Source organism: Gossypium hirsutum, chromosome D03 (assembly GCF_007990345.1).
Source record: "Gossypium hirsutum isolate 1008001.06 chromosome D03, Gossypium_hirsutum_v2.1, whole genome shotgun sequence".
In the NCBI taxonomy this organism is placed as follows: domain Eukaryota; kingdom Viridiplantae; phylum Streptophyta; class Magnoliopsida; order Malvales; family Malvaceae; genus Gossypium; species Gossypium hirsutum.
In genome coordinates, this window is record NC_053439.1 from 21,365,895 (window position 1) to 21,377,607 (window position 11,713).

An 11,713-nucleotide genomic window follows, 5' to 3' on the forward strand; every position below is an offset into this window, starting at 1 on the left:
TATGTACCTAAAAAAAGAGCTTTGAGAGATGTTTAGTTTCTTAGAGAAAAACGTTTTGCAAGAAGAAAATTTGAAATTTGTTAGGTTTTTTGGCAAAAAATATTGACGCTTAAAAAATATTTTAAATAATAAATAATAAAAGAAGGCCAAGAAAATGGTGAATCAAAGAAAAAGAAGAGGATCTACCAAAACAGAAGAAATAAAAGAGGAGATTTGGTGAAGAGGATGAACTAAAAATATATATAGAAAGCAACTCCATTCTTTTAGAACAAAAAAAAGTGCAAAACTTTCTTTTAGTAAGACGGTAACTAAGATTCTAAAAGGTCTCAAGGAAATGTTTTGAAAGGGAAAATAAAAATAATTTAAAAGACAAAAGTAAAATTAATTTCTTTGTTGGTTAAAGAAATATATTATTTATTGATATTATGAAAAGATGTGATCGATTAAAACATTCAAAGGGAAATATTATTTTAATATCAAAAGAAAGAAGCGGAGAACTTTAACTATCTTTAAAATTTTAGTTTTTTTTATTGAAATGATCCTTTCCTTTGTTATTTTCCTTTGTGCTGTTTTTTTTCTAGAATTTTTTAACATGTAAATAGGTTGAACCGGTAGTTTAACTGGTATGACCACCAGTTTAATTATAAAATTGTTGCTGAAAGGTACTTCCATGCCAACCTAATAGCAAGCTAACACCTGGTACCAAATTTCTTTACCATTAGTTATAAAATAAAAGATCATACCACCATTCAAGGTCAAACAAATCATCTTACCCTTTTTACTCCAAAGTTTTCAATTTCCTATCATGTTTTGTCCTCTTACTAACCTAAGTATTGGAGTGCGCCTTTGAGGGAAGCCTTTTTGTGCCCACTAACCTTGTTTCTCTCTAGCAGACATCCCAAAAGCTCTCATACTCTGAGACTATCTTAGTTGGTCCATTGACTATCTTAGTTGGTCCATTACACTGGAAAGACCTTGGCCACGTTGCGACCATCCCATGCGAGCTTAGCCACACTAAGATATCCTTCATGACCATCTCAAAGTTCACTTACAACCTCAACATCTTTTTCGAGATCATCCTTAATGTTGCCAACATCAAAAGATCCCCCTTTGAGGACATTGTTGGATCTAATGCCCTAAGTGTAGTATTTTCATCTAAGTACACTTGTAATTTTTCGAATAGATTAGTTAATAAAATTATTCATGAATTACAATAATAATTTGTACATTATCCTAACATTGCTTTTGCACGCAAAGCAAAATGAAAGCAAATGTTGCTCACTGGTTGTCTAATGTTTAACTAATATTAAGCGGTCTTACATGGTCGGATTGTAATACAGAAAGACAACTTGTATTAGTAGACAAACCTAAATATGTACTTAGTCTAATTGGAAATGAGCAAACCAATTGAAAGACTAATATGTCATCTATCAAGTCTATTTGGGGAGATGCTTTGTCTTAGGCATTAGAGCGGATGATTCTCAAAAGATAGATACATAGATGTGACTGACTGGACTGACAGTACATCGGACAAGATCCAAGCAGAATAGATCCTAAATCCATTTATGGATTTATTCACTTGGGACGTTCATAGTGTGACATACCTAAATCCTGAGTGGATGACGGACTATGTATGTGTGACTCGTACACTTTCATGTAAGTAAAAGCCTGAGTTCGAACAGATAAAGAACCGAAAGCTGGTGCGTTGGGTGTACGACTTCTATAGTATGTAGCGTAATTCATAATAGTGAAATTCATAGCCCGAGACGTGGGTAAATGATATCCTCTCACTGGCATTACATGGTTGATGAAAAGTAAACGTGGCTATAGGTCATTTGTTTTTGTGATGAATGACTTGATTACTATTTGATAGCAATTGACTTTTCTTGAAGAAAGATGTAATGAGTACCATAAGATAAAATATGATAATATTGGGAGAACATATACTATCCCAAAGAGATCAAGGATATCCTATGAGGGTAACACACTTATGACAAGGTCATTGGATGATCACTAAGTAGTTGCTTTTGTAATGGTATGTCATTAGGGAGAGCTCAGTCAAGATACTATAGTGGAATGACTTCGTGACTAAATGAGTTTATAATTAGTAGGAAAAAATTTGGAACTTAATTATAAATCATTTGAGCCTTAATTACATATGTCAATTGGTCCCTCTGCTAGCTCGTTGAAACTGAAAATGAATTGCGTATTTGAATAGAAATGAACGGAATGAATAGAAATAGAGAAATGAGAAACATTCAAGAATAAATATGGTTTTCTCTGAAATGGAAAAATCAAATCATTTGGAAATGAATGTAGGTTTCTCAAAATGGAAATGGAAATGCTAATGCAAATGGAAATGGAGATGAGAAATGATACATTTGCAAATGTACATGGATTACTCAGAAATGATTGAAAGAATGAGATACATTTGCAAATGTACATGGATTACTCAGAAATAATCAAAAGAATGAGTTTATGTTTTTGAGTTGTTTTAAAGCCTGGAAATGAAAATAAACCATTCATTTATATTGAACATGTTTAGTGGTGAAATATTAAACTTATTTTCTCTAAAAATTTACCAAGGGTAAAATTATCATAATTTATCAAGGGTAAAATTGGGATGAGAAAATTATTTAATATAAAATATTGAAGTTTATTTTGGGAAATAGAAAAACGGAATCAGGTGCTGGGTCGAAAAGTCCAGCAAATACTCGTAATTGGACCTGATGTGAGAGAGACCCAAAATCCCCTCATGGAATATGAAGGGGAGACAACCCTAGTAGGAATTCTAGGGGATGTGATCCACCCTAATCTTACTTTAAGTAGGAAGTTGTTTTTTAGATGAAATAAACTTCTATAATTCAACAAGGGTTCTACTTTCTCTTCCTATAAATAGATGACACCAGTAAAACTATTAAAATAACATTGAGAGATTATTGCTCTACCAAAAAATGGAGAAAATTTATTCTCAACTATTAAATATATATTTTTTGGAATAAAAATTATGCTGATTTCTGTTAAAGTAAAGAGAATTTTGTTTTCACCCCATAAAGAAATTTTTTTTTCTAGTTTTGTGTTTTGATTCAATTGGTTTGAGCCTACACTCAAAGCAGTTCATGGTACGGGAATAGAGAAGAAGATCGTTTGGTTGAAAGCCGAAAAAAACATCAAGGATCTTCTTATCCCAAAACACATGTACGATTTTAATCTAAGGTTTATTGCTATAAATATCACAAACCAGGTCGATTTTTAAAATTTTAATTTTTCACTGTGCCAAAATACCGTTTTTAAACAGTATTTTTTCCAACAGACATTTTGTCTTCACTTACTGGTATAACTTCGCTATTGAGAACCACTCCTCTTGCTGTTATGGTCTAAGAACTTTTTTGCCCCCAACATTTGATGCTTTCTAATGAATACTCATCATATCTATATTTTTAGGCCATTTTCACTTAGATTTTGGTTGATTATAAAAGCTCTTTTGATAACATGAGGTTGATTTAGGACCAACTTACAAATTTTGAAAACTATCAGGTTGACGTCGTGATATCGGAGGTTCTGGGTCGTGACATCACTCACTTTCCATTTCGCATTGCGATGTTAAGAGTCCGACTTTATGTAACACCCTTTACCCTGTCTTGCGGCTGAACCCGAGTAATAAAATGTTACAAACAATTACAAACCATTTTCAAACAAATTATAACTTAAATCTCAATTAATTATCATAACATTCATGAACAATCAAATTAACATGTATTTCAATCAATTTCGATTTAATATCGAGCTTAAGGAAGGAGTAAACTAAGTAGATAATTAATAGGGATCAAACTGAAACAAATTAAAAATGGTAGGAAAAATCTGCATACATGGGTCACACAGGTATGTCCTCTGGCCGTGTGCAAAAGCTAAACCCGTGTGTAATGAATCACACAATTGTGTCACTAACCGTGTGCTAGAGCTCAGCCCATGTGAGATAGGCCACACGTCCTTGTCCCTAAACCGTGCAACTAATTATTACCGTGTGCACCAAAATACCTAATTTTTACAGGCCTCACAGCCGTGTCATGATCCCATGTATGGCACATGGCCGTGTCTCAGGCCGTGTGAACCTGCAGTTACCTTTCAAAACAAGATTTCAAGCATAATTCACTTAGGCTACAAGTCATCCATTTTAAACCATCTTAATCCACTTCAAAAACAAATCAAAACAAGCTAAAACCATCATTTAAATTCACCATCCTATGTGCCTAACCAATATGCCAAAAGTGACACCTCAATTCACAATTTAAAGCTAACCAAATGAATATATATCCAACTATACCAATATGCCTTTAAGGCACCTCAACCATTTCCATTATGCCAAGCACAACCAAAAGAACATACTAATTAAATAATCACTAAATGACATATTCACCTTCAACTTCTCAAGCACAAATTAACCATTCAATCAATCTCCCATGTTAAGCATTAACTTAAAAAAACATCTCCTAAACATAACCTAAATTTATAACATCCATCATTCCACATCCAATCATCAATCAAAACAAAATGCATATCATGATATTATCTCATCCATTTGGGCATTAAACATGAAAACTAAGTAAGCTAACAAGGCATCAACGACATGACCTTTACCATATTATTTATACACATATATATACATAACCTTAAAAAATGCCTACAAAACGCAAAAATGATCATTGTAGGTATAAAATCATTCATAGGTATATGCCAAAACCCAAAATGAATAATTCACCAACACTTGAGTTCGAGAATGTCGTTGGATGCTGGATTGATGATCGAAATGTTAATGACCTAACATGCGCACGAAAAATAAAACTGTACACTGTGTACACTCAGTGATATTTCTATAATCCGAACATCAAGGCATAACATATATTATAAAGATGCATAAGTTAAAAACATATGGTAACATGTAATATATCAATTCAATTATTCTGTCACATACATTTATTATTTCATATCTAACACATTTTCTCAATAATAGAACTTAACAATTAGATTACATATATCATTTGGTAACTCAAATCATATAATGGCATCATCCATTTCACTTTAAAATTTCATGATTTCATTGAACATAATCAATTTATGCTCATAATTCATTCCATAATTTCATTATGTTCCATTTCACATTTTACTTTCATTCTCATTATTTCCCTTTTCAATATCAAAGATTTCATTTTTACCATTTATTCTCCTATTAACACGACTTGGACTCGGACGGATACACGGATCCAACCAACACACTAGTTTGCCACCCAGTGCCTCATCGGATAAATCCGAAGCAAATAATTGTACCCAACGCTATGAATAAATTTGACACATAGTGGCCCATTGGTTAAACCAAAGCAAATGGGCACCCAGTGCCTCATCGACTCGTAGTCGAAGTAACCCTAAACTTTTTCAATTAATAGGGTATTCAGTTCATATTTCATTATCATTTAAGATCTCAATTGAAATAAATTTTTATCATGAATTCTTTTATTCAAACATATGACAACATCGAATATCTCATTTTGTATTCAATTCCATATTTATATAAACATACACATGTTTTTCACATATAATCAATTTAGTGATTATAGTCATCAACCAATTAAAATAAATTCAAATAATCTCAATTAAACAAGGAGCCTCATCTTACATTCTTACCATGGATAATCAAATCAAAATGTAACAACTACAAGTTAGTTCATGGTATAGAAAAACAAATAGTAAACTCTGAGCTACTCGTCGACGACTTTGTCTTTTCCTTTTCTTTTTTGAGGAATCTAGGTCGATGTTAGCTACAGATTAAAACAAATATAATAAATTATCAATACACAACCAAATTTGCATTCAATTGCAAAATTATACAACTTTTTCATATTATTCAATTTAGTCCCTAAAACCGAGATTGACATAACTTTCACATTTAGCCTTCTAATTTAATTCCAAATACACTAGAGTCCCTATAGGAGTTCCTATTTTTTAATTGTACAACAGATTTCATAATTTTTGCATTTTAGTCCCTATTGCACAAATCATCAATTGACTTTACAATTTAGTCCTTTTTCAATACTAAACTTAAAATCTATCAAATTAGTCCCTAAACCTCAACTATTCAACAATGGTAACATACTCAAACTTTAACAATACTAAAAAATGTTACATGGGTCAACAAGTTTGAACTATTAGGATTCCAAAAACATAAAAATTACAAGAAAAGGACTAAATTGAACTAACCAAATTGAACTTGAAAAACAAAAATCCCTAAACTGTGCGTCTTCTCTTCTCTCATTTTTGTTTTGGCTTCTTTAACAAAAAGATGAAAATAAAATGCTTTGGTTTTCCACTCTCTGTTATTATTATAATTGTTGAATTGATTTTTTTATTCATTTTATTTAAATTTTATTACAATTTAAACACTTAAACCTCATATACCATCGATTGTATTTGTAAAGTGGTATAATTACCATATTAGCTTTTATTCCTTTTACAAATAATGAAAACATATAAAAATCAAACTTTTGACATTTTTGATTTAGTCCATGTACCTTAATTAAGCACTAATTCGCTAAAATTACCCTTCCGAAATTCAAATCACTTCTAAAATAAATTCGTAAATATTTATGAGTCCAGTTTACGAAATTGGGGTTCCAAAACCACACCAACATTGACTTTTGGGTCGTTAGACATTACGATGTGCTTTTCGTTTTCATAAGGTTCATATGGTACTAATTTACAACACCTAAAAACAAATGTCAAATAAATCATTCCAAACATTTTTGCAACATTGCCCAATTCAGGCAAGGTTAGAACTGGCGCTTCAGCTAACATCTATTTCAATTTCTTGAAACTCTCCTAGCATTGATTGCTCCAAACGAACTAAACATTCTTTTGAAAAAACTGTCATAAGCATGTCTACTTTTGAAAACCCACTAAGAAACCTTCTGTAGAAACTGACCAATCCAAGAAAATTGTAGAATTTTGACACATTTCTCGGTGCTTTCCATTGCACAATGGCCTCGATCTTTTTCGGATAAACTCTAATCCCATTAACTGAAATAACATGTGCAAGAAACACAACCTCAGGTAACTAGAATTCACATTTGCTAAGCTTTTTGTACAATTTCTTTTCTCAAAACATTTGCAAAATGATCCGAAGATGCTGTTCGTGCTTAGCTTCAGATTTCAAATATATCAGAATGTGGTCGGTAAAAACTACCACAAATTGATCCAGATAGGGTTGAAAAATACGATTCATGAGACCCTTGATGCTGCCAGAGCATTTTTCAAATAGAAAGGCATTACCAGGAATTCATAATGTCTGTAATACGTACAGAGCGCCATTTTTGGTATGTCACTATCTTTCACTTTCAACTGATAGTAACTCGATCTCAAATCGATCTTAGAAAAGAATAAAGCTCCTTTCAGTTGATCGAATAAGTCATTAATACAAGGTAGGGGGTATCGATTCTTAATTGGTAAAAAATATTTGAATTGCCTAATTGTTGTAAATTATTGTATATTTAACTAACCGTAAAGTTTAGATGTTAAATTTTATTTGATAGATGTTCATTGAAGACTGAGACATCCTCAAAGATGGAAATTTGGGTTAACACAGAGTCGGTGTCACAACACGGTAACCTCGTGTCACGACACTTTGTGTAGAATACAAGAACTAAAGAAACCAACTCAACGTCGCAACACCACACTCCCATGTTGTGAAATGGATGACAGTCTCCCCAAATTTCCAAGTTGAAAGATGTGTCACGACACTAAACCTTGTGTCGTGACAATGGTAAGCTACCAGGTGTGTCGCAACATGGAACCCCTGTGTTGCGACATTGCTACAATTTTCTACAGGGTTGACCCGACCCAATTGCGCAACCCAGCGACTAAACATTTATTTTTACACAATTTGTACCATTGAAAAAACTTATTTTATAACCCTAATATACCTCATAAACATATTTAACACCCTTTTACTCCTTAATCCTCTTGATTTTTTTAAAACCTTTTGAACCCAAAAATTCCAATTCTCACTCTCTTCTTGCAATTAGTGTAAAATCCTTCATCATTCAAAATCTTTAGATGTGGCAAACGAGGGGAGAAATCATAGGAATGATAAACAAATGTGTACGATAAGGACTTCAAAAAAATTCTTCGAGGTTAAGGGTTCCTAACTCAAACTTGTTACTATTTTATTGAATATTGCTTAATAAATTGATTTGGTTCTTAGTTTAATCATTCCTCCGAGAAAAGTTAGACGAACCAGTGAACGTGAACCATCGATGGTTTCAAACCCCTCTAATTTTGCAAACTCAGATATTGGAAAATATTTTACTAAAGTACAAGGAAAAACCTTTATCTAAGAAAGGGGATTTGATCCATTGATGATTTTCTGTAAGGAAATATGGCCTTTAGTAAGATATTAGGTGGGAACGTTTTTGGATGAACCTAAAAGATAATGTTGTGGTCTCTATTGTTCAAGAGTTTTATGCATCCTTATGGGACCAAGAGCCTAGAAATATTGAATGTCATATGTGGGACATAGTACCTGTGCAAGGAAAAGAAGTGCGAGTAACCCCTCAAATTATTTATGACTTTTATAATGCTCCATACTATGAAAAAGATTTTATTGATGAAACTGATTTGGAATATTTTCGAGACATAGATATGGATAACATTATAAACTTTTTGATTGAAGGTAGGGGTGAATGGAAATATCGCTCAGGTACCAATGTTCTTGTGTCCTTTCATCAAGCCATTATGTTTCCAAAGGCTAAAATGTGGATTCAGTTTGTGCGCATGAGAATAGTACCTTCTTTGAATGTTTCTAACATTAATGCTTTTTGAGCAATTTTATTATATGCAATCTTACAGAAAAGGCAGGAGAAATCGGTAAACGGATCCACCATAACATGAAGAGATGCATTAGTGGCTAGAAGGTAGGCGTTTTCTTTCCCCATCTAGTGATGACTTTATGAAAAAATGAGGTGTACCTAAGACATCCACTAAACAACCGTTAAAACCTTCAAAAAGTATCATTGAGGACACCTTGTTCCAACAATACATTAAGTTGAGAGCCAAAGAAGTAAAAGATTGGAACAAGCGACAACAAGAAGTGATGACTACACCAGCTTCATCCTAGAGGTTGACACAAGCTCAACAAGAAGTTGGTGAAAGTAGTCATCCAAAGCTAGATTGGATGATATAGTGGATGTAAGAATCGAGGGCAATTTTCTAAGAATTCGCTAGGATAAACAATATTTAGGTCCCTGATTATACACCTAATGATAACTATTGAAAAAATTTATAGTTTAGGCCTTTAGATTGAATTAATTGTTTGTAATTAATTAACTATGTTTGCATTTTAGGATATTTTTAGAACATTGCGTAACAAAGTTTTGGATTGGGCTATAAATGCTATTATTTGTTACTGAGGAAGAAATGTGCTGGTTATTGTTGACAGTAGGTGCAAGATGAAGAAGAAAAGAGAGAAAAGAGAAAGAAGATGAAGGAAGGGAAATATTTTCATGGAAAAATGTTGGTTACATTGCCAACAAGAATGCCATGGAAATTCTAGGTAGATGACATAGCACTCAGCCCACATCACTCTCAGCTAGTTGTACTGAACCAAATAAACCACCCTGAAAAAGAGGAAGCAAAAGGTGTATGTTAAGAGGGAGGGACTTATCGTATAAAGTAGGAAAGGGAAAAGACGCAAGGAGATGAGAAATTTACAGAGAGAGGAATTAGAGATGAGGATTTTGGGAGAGAGGAATTGGAGACGAGGATTCTAAGGAGAGAAGAATTGGAGAGCAATTTTTCTCTGCATCAAATTCTCACGAAAAATTTTAAAGAAAAGAGAGGAAAGGGTAGAAGCTTACAGAGCAAAAATCGTAGACGCAAGGGAGGGGAAGAGAAATATACCCTGGGTTTTGCATCAAATCTAACTATTAAAGTGAAAGCTGGAGTAGCGAAAGCTTCCTACAGTTTTGGCTTTATTTTCTGATTTGAACTTTGTGATTCATAAACTTGAATGGTGATGTTGAATGGTTTTGTTTTGGATTTAAATGTCTAATCCATGAGCTAAATCTCATTGGGTTGGAATTATTTGGGTGAATTTTTCAAATGTTACAAACTGTAGGGTAGTTCAGCGGATTGTCTACTGAAGATCTACGGTTGCACTTAAAACTCTTTTTGGAAGTCTACGATTCATTCAGGCAGCAGGGTGTTCCTAAAGATGCCCCAAGACTGAAGTTATTCCCTTGTTCATTGCAAGATCGTGCCAAAACATGGTTAAATGCATTGCCCTCAGGTACGTTGACATCATGGAATGAACTTTTACAAAGGTTTCTGCTAAAATATAATCTTCCAAACATGAATGCCAAATTGAGGAACGTTATTACGTCCTTTCGGCAATCTGAGGATGAAACATTATATGAAGCATGAGAGCGATTTAAAGAGTTAATTAGAAAATGCCCAATGCATGGTTTCCAACATTGGATGCAAATGGAAATGTTTTACAATGGATTGAATGCACCTACAATGATGGTGGTTGATGCATCTGCCAATGAGACTTTGCTTGATAAATCATGTAATAAGGCTTATGAAATTCTGGAGAGGATAGCAAACAATGATTATCAATACCCCACTACAATAGTAGGGACTGGCAAAAGGGTTGCTGGAGCAATGGAACTTGATGCGATTACTTCCCTAACAACTTAGGTGTCATCTTTAATGAATATGATTAAAATAATGAAAAGATCAGCTGCAATGTAGGAAATGAAAGTAGCTGAGTTAGGATGTGTTTATTGTGGAGAAGATCATGTTTTTGATGAATGCACATTGAAACCAGCCTTAGTTTATTATATGGTAAATTTAATCGCAACAACAACAACCCATATTCCAACACATATAATCTGGGGGGAAACAACACCCCAATTTTAGTTGGAGTAATTAAGGGGTGGGAAATTCCAGCAATGCTATTCGACAGAATGTTGTGAGTGCACCGCATGGATACAATCAACCCATGCCATGGCAAAATTCTCAGCAAAATTCAGCTTTGAGTTCTTTATCTATGGCAGCTCTATTGAAGGAATACATGACCAAGAATGATGCTATCATTCAAAGTCAAGCTACATCTTTAAGACCTTTAGAAAATCAAGTGGAGAAAATTTCCAAAGCATTAAGCTCAAGACTGCAAGGGCTACTATCGAGTGATATAAAAAAGTCATGATCTCAAGGGAAGGAATAGTGCAAAGCCATTACACTCAGAAGTGGTACGCAACTACCAGGAGTTGTTAATAACACCACTATTGAAGAAGGCAGTTCAGATTTCACTAATAAGAAGAATTCATAACCAGTAGTGGAGCAGGCTACAAAAGAAAAGAGCAACAAGAAAATTGTTGAAGTAGATTCATCTTGTATTGCCAATAAAAATGCCATGGCAAAACAACCTCAACAAATGGAAGGAAGGCCACCACCACATTTTCCTCAGCGTTTCCAAAAATCTAAGCAAGATTTTCAATTCAAGAAAATCTTGGATGTCCTGAAGAAATTACATATCAACATATCATTGGTGGAAGAAATGGAAAAAATGGCCAACCATGTGAAATTCATGAAAGATATCTTATTAAAAAAGAGAAGATTAGAGGAGTTCAAAACTGTTGCTCTCATTGAATGGTGCATAGAAATG

General features: G+C 33.5%; 1 non-coding gene across 1 annotated transcript; it reads right to left on the bottom strand.

Moving 5' to 3' along the window:
- Positions 1 to 10,404: 10,404 nt before the first annotated feature.
- LOC121215702 (small nucleolar RNA R71) lies at positions 10,405 to 10,511 on the bottom strand. The gene has a single exon (XR_005911678.1). It is a non-coding gene; the product is annotated as a small nucleolar RNA R71 (small nucleolar RNA).
- Positions 10,512 to 11,713: the final 1,202 nt, after the last annotated feature.